This window comes from Canis lupus, chromosome 7, assembly GCF_048164855.1.
Source record: "Canis lupus baileyi chromosome 7, mCanLup2.hap1, whole genome shotgun sequence".
Classification (NCBI taxonomy): Eukaryota; Metazoa; Chordata; class Mammalia; order Carnivora; family Canidae; genus Canis; species Canis lupus.
In genome coordinates this window covers 21552790-21564347 of record NC_132844.1, presented here as the reverse complement: position 1 = coordinate 21564347, position 11558 = coordinate 21552790, and positions in this window count along the sequence as shown.

Genomic DNA, 11558 nt, shown 5'->3' with positions numbered 1-11558 from the left:
TCTATTTCCACAGCTTTACAGATTTCATGGTGTTTCACAGAAAATGCTCCCACTGCTTCTTTTGAAGCCTGGCTAAAACTGAAAATTTTTTTTCTTTTTTTCTTTCAAATATTCCTTTTATTTTCTTTAGATATTTTGCTTATTTATTTAGAAAGAATATGTCCTACGTGCATTTACTATTGGATAAAAAGACACCTCCATCCATTGTCAATATAAACACTCCACAATTGGTTAATTACAGAAAAACACCTGGAGGTCCTGCTGCTTCTAATTGTCGCTGTCCCATGGTGGTTGATAGTCATAGACAAAATAGGAAGTGGCCATCACTTTGAATGAGAGTAACCATGGAGTCTTAAAGTAAAGACATTCATTAGCCATCTGTCCAAGGTGAGCTATGGCCAATTCCTTTCTGGTATGAGTAAAGTTCATATGGTAACTTCAGTTATTATTCTTCAAAAGTGGCTGTTACAAAGACATGAAAATATGAGCTGGGTGGATCTCATCTCAGAAATGTCTAATTTTATACAAAAACATTTTTACCAATTTGAAAATTCAAGAGAAATAAAAATTAAGAGAGTAAAAGAAATAAAGAAAACTAACTTTATAGGCATGAGTATTTTCTTTTCTTTTCTTTTTTCTTTTCTTTTCTTTTTCTTTTTTTTCTTTTCTTTTCTTTTCTTTCTTTTCTTTTCTTTTTTTCCCATTGAAAAGAGCCTGTGTCATTAAGGACTTAAAAACATACTTGTTGGGAAGCCTGAGAGGCTCAGTCAGTCTCTTAAGTGTTCAACACTTGATAATACATTTGTTAAAAACCAAAATAGGAAATACAATTGTTGGTCAAATATATTCATTAAAGAATTTCAAACTGAAAATAGAGTATAATCTACCTACCACAAAAAGAAAAGAAAAAAGGCAAATTAGCCCGTGTGATAACTGTCCTATAAAGTGATTCAACTTTTAAAAATCCCACACCAAATAGCCAGTCACTTGATTTACAGCCTTATATGAACTTCAAGGTCAGAGAAATTCTCCAAACTAGTCTCTGATATTATAAACATTCATTGAACTATTAAATGGCTCCTCCCTGTGTGGGGAAGTTATTTTTTAATTTCACAAAAAATGAAAATCGTAACTTACACAGTAATCATGAGTGGAATTTTTTCAAATAGATATTTAATATAAAGGTCATAGATTTTTAAAAGTGCATATTAGACAAAATCAAATAATGTATGTTTCAAAAATAAATTCCAAGAGATTGAATATTTCCCCACTATTAACTGTTAGGAGCAAGATTTTGTGCTATGTAACCCAGAATCTCATTTTTTATTTAATCTAAGACACCAATCGAAGGTAAGATGCGCTATTATTTTATCTACCCCCAGGCACTTTTAAAATATGCTTTCAATTAAACTTTATACAATGCTTCCATTTCACTTAATTTTTCTTTCATACTTATTGAAGATATTTTTGCATTTAATAGAGACTTTTAAAATAACATTGTTTATAAATATATGAAAATAATATAAATATTAACCATATGAGCCTGCATGGTAGTAGTACAAATATAACCCAATTTCAGAAATTTTAAAATGTGAAAAAATATACAACTTAAAACAATGAAAAAGTGCATAACATATTATTTATTATTAGGGTAGCTCAGAGTAGGGAATCATTAACTACATAGAAAAAGAAATACATGAAATGACATTTTATTTAAAAACAAAATATTTCATATATAAATAGGTATTAACCTAATAATCCACAATTAGCAAGAAGGTGTGTTCTTAGTCATCTAGATGTATATTATCTCTATGCACAAACCTAAAACTTGGTTCAACACATTCCTCCTGCAAGATGTATTTAGCACTCACAATGAATAAATGCTATTTACATGGAAACTGCTTTAACGTACTAGACCTAGATTTTGCTTCACATCTTCTATTTTATTTTTTATTTGCTAAAAAATCTTGTAAAGGGATCCCTGGGTGGCCTGGCGGTTTAGCGCCTGCCTTTGGCCCAGGGCACGATCCTGGGGACCTGGGATCGAATCCCACGTCGGGCTCCCGGTGTATGAAGCCTGCTTCTCGCTCTGCTTGTGTCTCTGCCTCTCTCTCTCTCTCTCTGTGACTATCATAAGTAATAAAAATTAAAAAAATAAAAATAAAAAAATAAAAACATCTTGTAAAGAATCTTTGCTAGTAAAAGTTAGAAGTGTTCATGTTAGTGTGCAGATTATCTCTATGACTTTGGATGAAAAATTTTTTTGGATGTAAAATATTTAATAGAAAAGTCAAGCAAAAGAAAGTTAAAGAGCTATAAGTGGTTTATAGGCCTTAAATTTTCCATGATTACCATATCTTCCTCCATATTTATTACTTTACTTCTCCTTATGCAATAATTTCTTTGGCCTGCTTCTTTGAGGCTGAAAAAATATATATATTTGTGTATATATACATTTATGTTTATATGTATATGTGTGTGTGTGTGTGTGTGTGTATATATATATATATATATATATATAAACTGTGGCCAGTTAGGTTGCTTGGCAACAGACATCATGCTTTAGGGTGGACTTGAGCCTTTTGCTTCTATAAGCTGTTAAAATTAAATGTTTCTTGAGAGGGGGTGTTATGTTAATTCTCTTTTTCTCTATTCTCTATTTTCTTTTTGGCTTACATTATTCATGTGAAATAAACCCCCTCCTTAGTTCCAAATTTTAGTTCACTGAGAATTAGTTGTTATCATTCTCCTGCCTAGAAGAAAAATCTTGTCTAACATTCAAGCCTCTGTAAAAGCCTCACACATTATGCCCTCATAAATTATAGCACCGAATCATGAGGGCCAGAGATCCTGGGTACAGAACGTGTGTAGTACATACATTGGTTTAACAACACTTTGAAATTGTCAAAATTTTACCATCAGGTAGAAGCCTGTGGAGTCCAGGGACAAAATGGGGTTGTCTACGATTGCAAACTCTCGTGTGGAAATGTGAGAAAAGATGAATGAAACAGGCTTATGAAATAAAGATCTCTAATGGAAAAGAGAAACTAAGAAACAAAATGGATAAAAATGAAAATAGTGAGTAGGGCAAGACCTCAAGAAAAGATCTAAGAAGAAGAAAAAAATACATAAACATGATCTAGGAAACCCTGAAAGGAAACAGACACTACCAGAAAATGAAGAAGGTTTTCCTTCCCCCACCTCTTTCATGTGAGGGGTGACAGATAATGTGATTTCTCAAGGACAGTGATAAAAAACAAAATTGCAGAGGGGAGCTGCATCCTGCAGAGAGCAGAAGAGTTTTACTCACAGCCCTCTGTGTGTAAGCACTACATAAACAGGAAAAAAAAAAAAAAAAAAAAAAAAGCATTGCCAGTCCTCATGGCTTTAGACAAAGTGCAAAACTTGAAGGCCACACAGAGAAAACAAGCGAAAGTATACAAAAGACTAACAAGGCATCTAGATCCACAATGGCATCTCGAAAAATCTATGCAAATGACAAGGCATTCCATTTAGTGGTGCTCTATGTGAGGCAAGTCTTTGCCAGCCTTCTGAAAGGAGATAATCAGATATTAGTAGGGCTGTGATCGGCAGCATAAAGGAACATCGGCAAATTCCTATATACACATATTTCTAGAGGAAGTGCTTAGTTCCCTCCTGTACTCTAAAGAAAATGGTCTTGTCAACTATCTTTCCCGATGCCTTGATTTAAGTTGACTCAAGGTAGCATACATAGATCAGCCTCAGAGCATCAGTTCAGCAGACAGACTGGAAGGGAGTAGACATGTGACAGTGAGTACAGCAGTGATGAATGGATGTTTGATGGCATCATGAGAATTGCTTTTTAGTGCAAAAACATAAAAATGATGTAAGGTGAAACTGTTTCTCTTTTTTTTCCCACATTTTGTCTTTCCTTTGGTCTAGTTTCTTTCTTTTCTTTTTTTTTTTTGTTTTCTTTCACACTTTCTTTGTCTCTACTCAGCATCTTAGTTTCCCAGGAGATAATCATTGATAATCCTTGATAATCAAAAATTCTTTCTAATTCTGTGATAACTTTCAAAGTGTTCTTTTTCTTAAAATGATTTTAACTAAGTTAAAACTACTGTTGGGACCTTTAGTGACATCAGAGATTTTTTTAGGTCTTTAGTAAATCTCCTTAGAGAATTAGCTTACCATAAAGACACCGTGTGTGCACGCATGTGTTCGTGTGTGTGTGATGTTGTTGCTTGTGAAGATTTTAAAGTATAACCGAATTTTTGTAAGAAATGATTGGATTTAAAGTATAGGAATCAGATGAATTTCATATTTACAACACCGTGTTGCGGCATTATGGTGGTTGAGCATGCGAACCTATAGATTGTGACCATAATTCACAAGTCTGAATTTAATGTGCTTCAATTTCAAGAGAAATTTTCATCACATCTGATGGAATGATCAAGAACACTTCTACACATGTGTGTAGGGTTGGGTGTTGATTCCTAGAAAACCCTGAATATAGATTTTTGAGGGACAAGCTTAGTGGTGCCCAATTAATATTTGTTATTATGATTGCCACCCAATTGGTTAGCTATTCCTTGTCTCTTGAAGAAGCTTTGCATTGATGGGAAGCCACAGGCGATTGACTAAACAAATACTTCAGTCAGGAGAAGATAGATTATTTATGCCAATCCAAAATTTAGGTATGAAATCTCAATTCAACAAATTTTTTCTCAAAGTGTTTTAGCCTATTCCCCAAAATTTGATTAACTTGAGGGGTCTGGCAGCACCATAAATAGCAAACATCTCCACAGAAAACACAGATTAGAAAAATTGTTTCATCTGAAATGGAGAGTTTTAAAATGTTCACTGTCTCCCCAAATACTTACGTATCCTTTTGTTACAAAAAGTAGCTAGTGCAGCTAAGATTTCCTATATTTTTTTGCAATGCTGTGGAAATCGTAATTAATGTTCATTAGGATCAGAAAAGTCCTTAGAATACCATACAGAAGTCTTACATACACACAGACATGCACATATAAGCTCATGTATAGTCATTGATTTAATTAAGTTACAATTTGTATCATATTATTAATCCTGCTAATTAAAATGAATGCACAGGAAGAGGGTTTGGAAAAAAAAACCTAAAATTATAGGAAAGGATTAAAGGTAGAAATTGCAATTCTAAAGGTTATATTTCTTTGGATGTAGCATTGTTATAGTTCTAGAAAGTTTTAAAAACCAAGTGAAACTTTCAGATTACTAAGAAATTTAGAGATTTTTTGTTTGTTTGTTTTTTTGGTTGTGCTCTAGATAGGTTGATATAGATTTTCAAAGATCTCATTTTCCCCAGGAACCCCAAAAGAAAGGTCAACAAAATTATCTCAATTTTTTCATCTTCAGACACCGACTTGAAGCTGTCAAAAGACTACTTTGTCTGTGGTTAGTCCACATATTGCTCTTCTGTGCTATACAAGAAATTAATACAGGCTGTTGATATCCTCGGACCAAACAGTAAAGAGCTGTCAAAAAGACCCCCATGTTGTCAAATTTGTCAGGAAACTCTTGGGGAATGAGTGCAAAAGGACAAGCATTTAATTTATTGACTTAAGAAAACAAACAAACAAACAACCTTACTGTCAGTAACTTTATGGGGAATGGACAGTGTCTGGGCAATGATTGTGTTTTCCTATGGAATGCTTGTCTTACCTGTTCAGGTAACACTCTTCATTTCCATAGAATGCATGTGATCTGTTACTGAGAAATGTTCCTTCAGTTTTCTTGTATTCCTATTTGGCTTTGTCCTGCTACTCTTGTCTGTGTGTGGAATGTTCGCTCTTCACACATATCACATTCAAGAAATACCATTAGTTTTCTTTAAACTATCAAGATTGGGAAAATTTAGCATTAAGCATTTTAACATCACCCTTCTTTCAGAGCATTTTAATTCTCTGAGATCAGTTGACACTCTGTCTGCATCAAGTACAAATCATTCAAGTACATGGTATGATTTCATAAATATAATGGGAACTCAAGGAAAGGTTGGATTTATTCTTTAGCTCTTACAACCATGCTCTCAGTACAAAATACCTCAATGGAGGCAAGAGGGAAGAAGACATACAAATATCACTATGATGTAGATAACATTTTCACTGAAAGATTAAGACATTTAGGTTTAGTATCTCACAAAGATCACTTACCACAAAGTATGGTAGTATTAGGCTTGAAACTCATGTCTTTAAGATTAATGTTGTTTATACAGCATTAGCCAATTATAGTCTTCTAGGGCTGTACTTGGTTTTTATAGCTGCCATAACAAAGTAACACAAACTAAGTGATTTAACAGAAGCTTACTCACAGTTCTGGAGACTAGAAGTCTGAAATAAAGGTATCAGCAGGGCCAAGTTCTCTCTGAAACCTCTAGTGGATACCTCTCTTCTTACAGATCCCCGCGATCTAGACATTCCTTGGTTTCTGATAGCGTCACTATGATCTCTGTCTCCATCTTCATCTGTAATTTTTTCTTCATGTCTTCATGTCATCTGCCTATAAGGACACCAGTCACATTAGATTAAGGGCTCCCCTACTCCAGTATGACTTCAGTATAACTACATCTGCGGTGATTCTAAAGAAAATAGAGTTCTAGGGTTAGGACTTCAACACATATTTTGAGCACGCAATTCAACTAAACATACCTTCTAAAATATAAAAATTATATTTGTAACATTAAGCAAGTATGTGTGTAAGTGTGAAATTTGAGGCCCAGAGAAGCATCTGTTTGTATTGTAGCAAAGAAATTATCTTATGGTAAGCTTGGTTGCATCTAGTGGACTGAATTCCTTATTGCTTATGAACAAATGACCCAACATTGGTAATGAAACTTCTGGTAGTATAATCATCACTGATCAATCTAGCTTGATTTCTATTTTGTTTTGTTTTTGCCAATATTTTCTGCTAATGTGAACATAAGCACCATAATTCAAAATCATCAGGGAGGCAAAATTAAGTACTCATTTGTTAGTCTGTCTAGGACTACACTTTATTTGTCCTGTCTTGGAATTCTACAAAGAATAAAGAATCCCATCTGGTTCCAGTCATTTTTTTGGTGGTTTCTTCCCTAAGATTTGTTACCAGTCGTATACATACTTAAATATTTGGAAATACAATGGATAATACTCTGTTTATATGGTACATATTTATAATTTCTACTTGTCAAAAATCTTTACTGCTGCAGTATTTAATGTCTGTGTTGTCAATGAATCCAATTACACCTACATCTTTTTCCTTTGACACACAATACGATAAAATCCAACTTATTCATTAAAAAGGGAATGGGCAGTTGATTTTTACTCTGAGAATAACATATTCATACATGAACATATGAACACATGAATTCTGACAGAACTGTCTAAATTACTTAAAATGATCCATTCATTTATTCATTAAACAAATATTAATGAAAAAAAAAACAAATATTAATGAAATTTACTATGTGCCAAACACTATTTTGGATGTTTTCATAGATCAGTGGTCAAAACAGATAAGAAATTTCACCCTAGAAATTATATTCCAGTGAAGAAACAATAAAGTTTATATTAATCTATAAAGACATACTTATGTATATGTATATATATGCATATAAACACATAATTAGAACAGTATGAATTTAAACAAAAAATATCTTATGTTGATTATCTACTAAATAATAATGGTCAAAAACTTAGATCAAGAAATTTCCTTCAATATTTGAAACTCTGAGTGTAATTTGTATTTTTTATGGTTTTCAATGAACTATGAAATCAATATTTTATAAATATTTAACAATGAATAAAATTACTCCCATCAATCCAATGATTTACATTTATTTGATATTTCTATATTTATATTTCTTCATGGTTGCAATTATAGTGGCTATAAAATCGTGATTTTTAATTATTTCACTTAAAGTATTTCATAAACTGTTGCCTCATGTTTTTTCATAGTCTTGAGGCTCATCATATTCACAGTTGCTCAATCTATCAAAGTAACTATGATTTAGCATGTTCTTTTTTATATTTAGTTTTTTAAAACCATTTTTGTAATTATAAAAAAAGTGTTAAAAGAGACTTTTCAAAATAAATTATTTTAATTTCTTCTTTTAAATGTTATGACAAAATGAGTGATTTCTCTGAATTAGGGTTGGAATAATTTATAATTCTTAAACTTTATAATTGATTTTTAATTGGTTAATTAATTAATTAATTTTTAATTGATAAATTGCCATTCAAAAAGTTACTTTTCTTTATAATCTTCAACATTATGATTTTTCTTTATCACAACACCTATTAATCAATCAGTACACATTTCTCTCTTTTTTAAAGATTTTATTTATTTATTTAAGAGAGAGAGAGAGCATGAGAAAAGAGTGAGAGAACCAGACTCCCTGCTGGGCAGGGAGCCTGATGCCACGCTGGACCCCAGAACCCCGGGATCATGACCTGAGCCAAAGAGAGACACTTAACCAACTTAACCACCCAGGCACCCCTTTCTGTGTGACATATTTAATGACCACTTTCCTTTTGTCATTAGAAGAATTGATACATTAACACTGTAAAGTGGTTGAATTGACTTGGCACATGGTAGGTAGCTTGTTATTTTGTGTTTCCTCTCATTACTTGTGATGCTGCAATTTTATCCTTTAAAAAAATCTTTGTTATGAAATAGTATTTAATAATAATGAGTATTTTCTTACTGGAAAGAATTCCTTCACAAAGAGCCAAACATCAAGCCATGATTTTGCTCATTTGTATTATGGCAAATATAAACAGAGGTTGTAACAGATGAGGAGCCAAGCTAAAGGTTATGGCTAAAATCGGCAAAATTGAAGCTGCCTGTGTCTTCACATTTCTTTTCCAATTTGCTTTTAATATTGCTTAGCATCATTCATTAGCCAGTCACCAGAAATAACCCCTAGATGCATAGTGTAATATGAATCAGAGGGTTCTGAAAGAAAGGCAGAAGAGAAGACTTCCACCTTTCACACGTTGAAAAATAAAGCGTGTTTCATTAATCATAAAATATCTGTGTCTTTTGCAAGACAGACCTGGCCACGGTAGGCACCATGTGTTTAGTGTTTTATTAGTATAAAAAATGAATTGAGAGTATAAGAACTTTTTTGCTTTCAAAAATTGTTAAAAAAGTTAAAATGCAGCAAATAAAATAAAGATTTCCAAACTATTTGAAAAGCCAAATGTTTATTTGGAATGATATTGTGTGATGAACCTGATTCACATTATGTAATGTATTTGCAGGTGGAAGACATAGAGAAACAAGGTGAATTTCTTTTTTCTTTTTTCTTTTTTTTTTAAACAATGAATTTCTAAGAAGATATGCAAAACATTTGCTGGTAGATATTACTAAATGCTGACATGACACAAGATTGATTCATTTTTTGACCCATATATTAGCTAGAAGTACTAAAATATAGATATCCCATTTTGGGAAAACAAAAAAAATACTTTTAAAATCATTACTTTTTTGTTGTTCTTTTTCTTCTTTATCAATGCTATTATTTACAGCTCCAAACCGTTAGGGTTCTGAGTTTCTATTTTTCTTCCCATGCCAATGATTTGTGGTATTAGTGCAGATCATTGATTCTGCACTGCTGAGCTATCCAGCTTATGGCAGACAAAGGGGCTGGGGGTGTGTCTTTAAAATGCCCTTTACTTTCAAAATTCACATTGTAGAAATGACACCTCTGGTTTTATAACTGTGCAGCTTGCACCGTGTTGCATAAAATGTTCTCCCAAGTGGACAAGGTCACTCACTTTTGAGAATAATTCTCGTTCTTTGTGTTCAACACGGGTTGAAAATATTATTGCATATCTTTGCAGTCTGGGGTCTCGAAACTATATTAGCTAATAAAATATTTTATATTTTTAAGTGAAAACTTATCTTACATTTTTCCTGATGAAATAAATATGCCAGACATTTAGAAGTAGACGCTTCATCATTTAAGCATTATGATGCTAATGATGTTAATATCAGAAACAACCAAACTTGTTACAAGATAATTTACTCTGCTGCATAACATACAATATTTTCAAGAAACACTTATATAATTTAAAAAATCTGCAGACCCAAACTTTATATCTGGAAGAAGTAGGAAGTGAAAGATAAGGTGATAAATGTATTTAGTCAATATAGAGATCACTATCGTATATATATATATATATATATATATATATATATATATGACTGACAAAAATCCTATACTACTCACTATAAATTCATAGAATCACAGGGTTTTGCAACTGCAGTTTTTTCTTTCTGAAAGGTTCTTTCCCCCTCAACACTTTTCCTGGGAAACTCCTACATATATTTTCAGAACTCCTTTTTTTTTTTTCTTTAAGTTTTCCCCTCCTGTGAGCCCCACATCAAACATATCTTAATTGTAGTTAACTACAGTTCCTTCTCCATTAGCTCCGTGAAGGTGTAGGTCATATCTGTCCTGTTCATCATGATATCTTCAGTTCTTGCCACTGTGGTTTGACTTAGTCCCAAACATGTGCTCTGGATTAAGACTGCTGGTTTTTAATCCTGACTCAGGGGTTTAGCAACTGTGTGACTTTGGCCAAGAGGCTTAACCAGTTTTCCCTACCTTAGTTTCCTCATCTTTAAATCAAGGTTAAAAATAGTACCTACTTTTTAGAGGCATCTGAATGTCTTGGGCAGTCAAGTGTGGGACACATGATTTTGGCTTAGATTGTGATCTCAAGCTGCGTGTCTGCCCTGCATTGGTCTCACACAAGACATGGAGCCTGCTTGGGATTCTCTCTGCGTCTCCCTCCTGCCCCCCACCTCCTGCCCCCACCACCTACCTCTCTCTCTCTCTCAAAAAAACAAAAACAAAACAAAACAAAACAAAACAAAAAAAAACCAAAAAACAACCACAACAACCTACTTTATAGAGTGAGTGGTTGTGGAGACTACATTATTTAATACTTGTAGAATGCTTGGAACAGAAACTGTTTGGTACCCTATAAACTATAGCAAATGGTAACTCTTAATATTACTATTATTCTGCACACACTCATTAACCAATTGTTGAATTTATATGTAATTCTTTGAATTACTATGAATTTTGTATGCAGGTGACTTGGCTTTACTGATATAAAGTATTTAATTTTTTTTTAATGATTTATGTCTTTATTTGAGAAAAAGGAAGTGGGGAGAGGGGCAGAGGGAGAGAGAATCTTAAACAGACTCCGAACTGAGTGCAGAACCCCATGCCAGGCTGGATCTCAGGATCTTAAAGAGCATAACCAGAGCCAAAACCAAGAGTCTAAGGCTTAACCAACGGTGCCACCCAGGAGCCCCATAAATAAAGTATCTTAATAAACAATTGGACAAAACCAACCATCCTTTTGATAAATAAATACAAGTGAAATTGTTTGGTAAGTTAACTCATTAATTAAGGTTACGATCTGAAAACTGTTATCTTCAAGGCTTCACCACTAAATTGTAGCATCCAAAATCTGATATATTTATAAAGCTTTTTTTGTGGTTATAAGAAAACTTTATCATGTTCACTTTATTTTTTT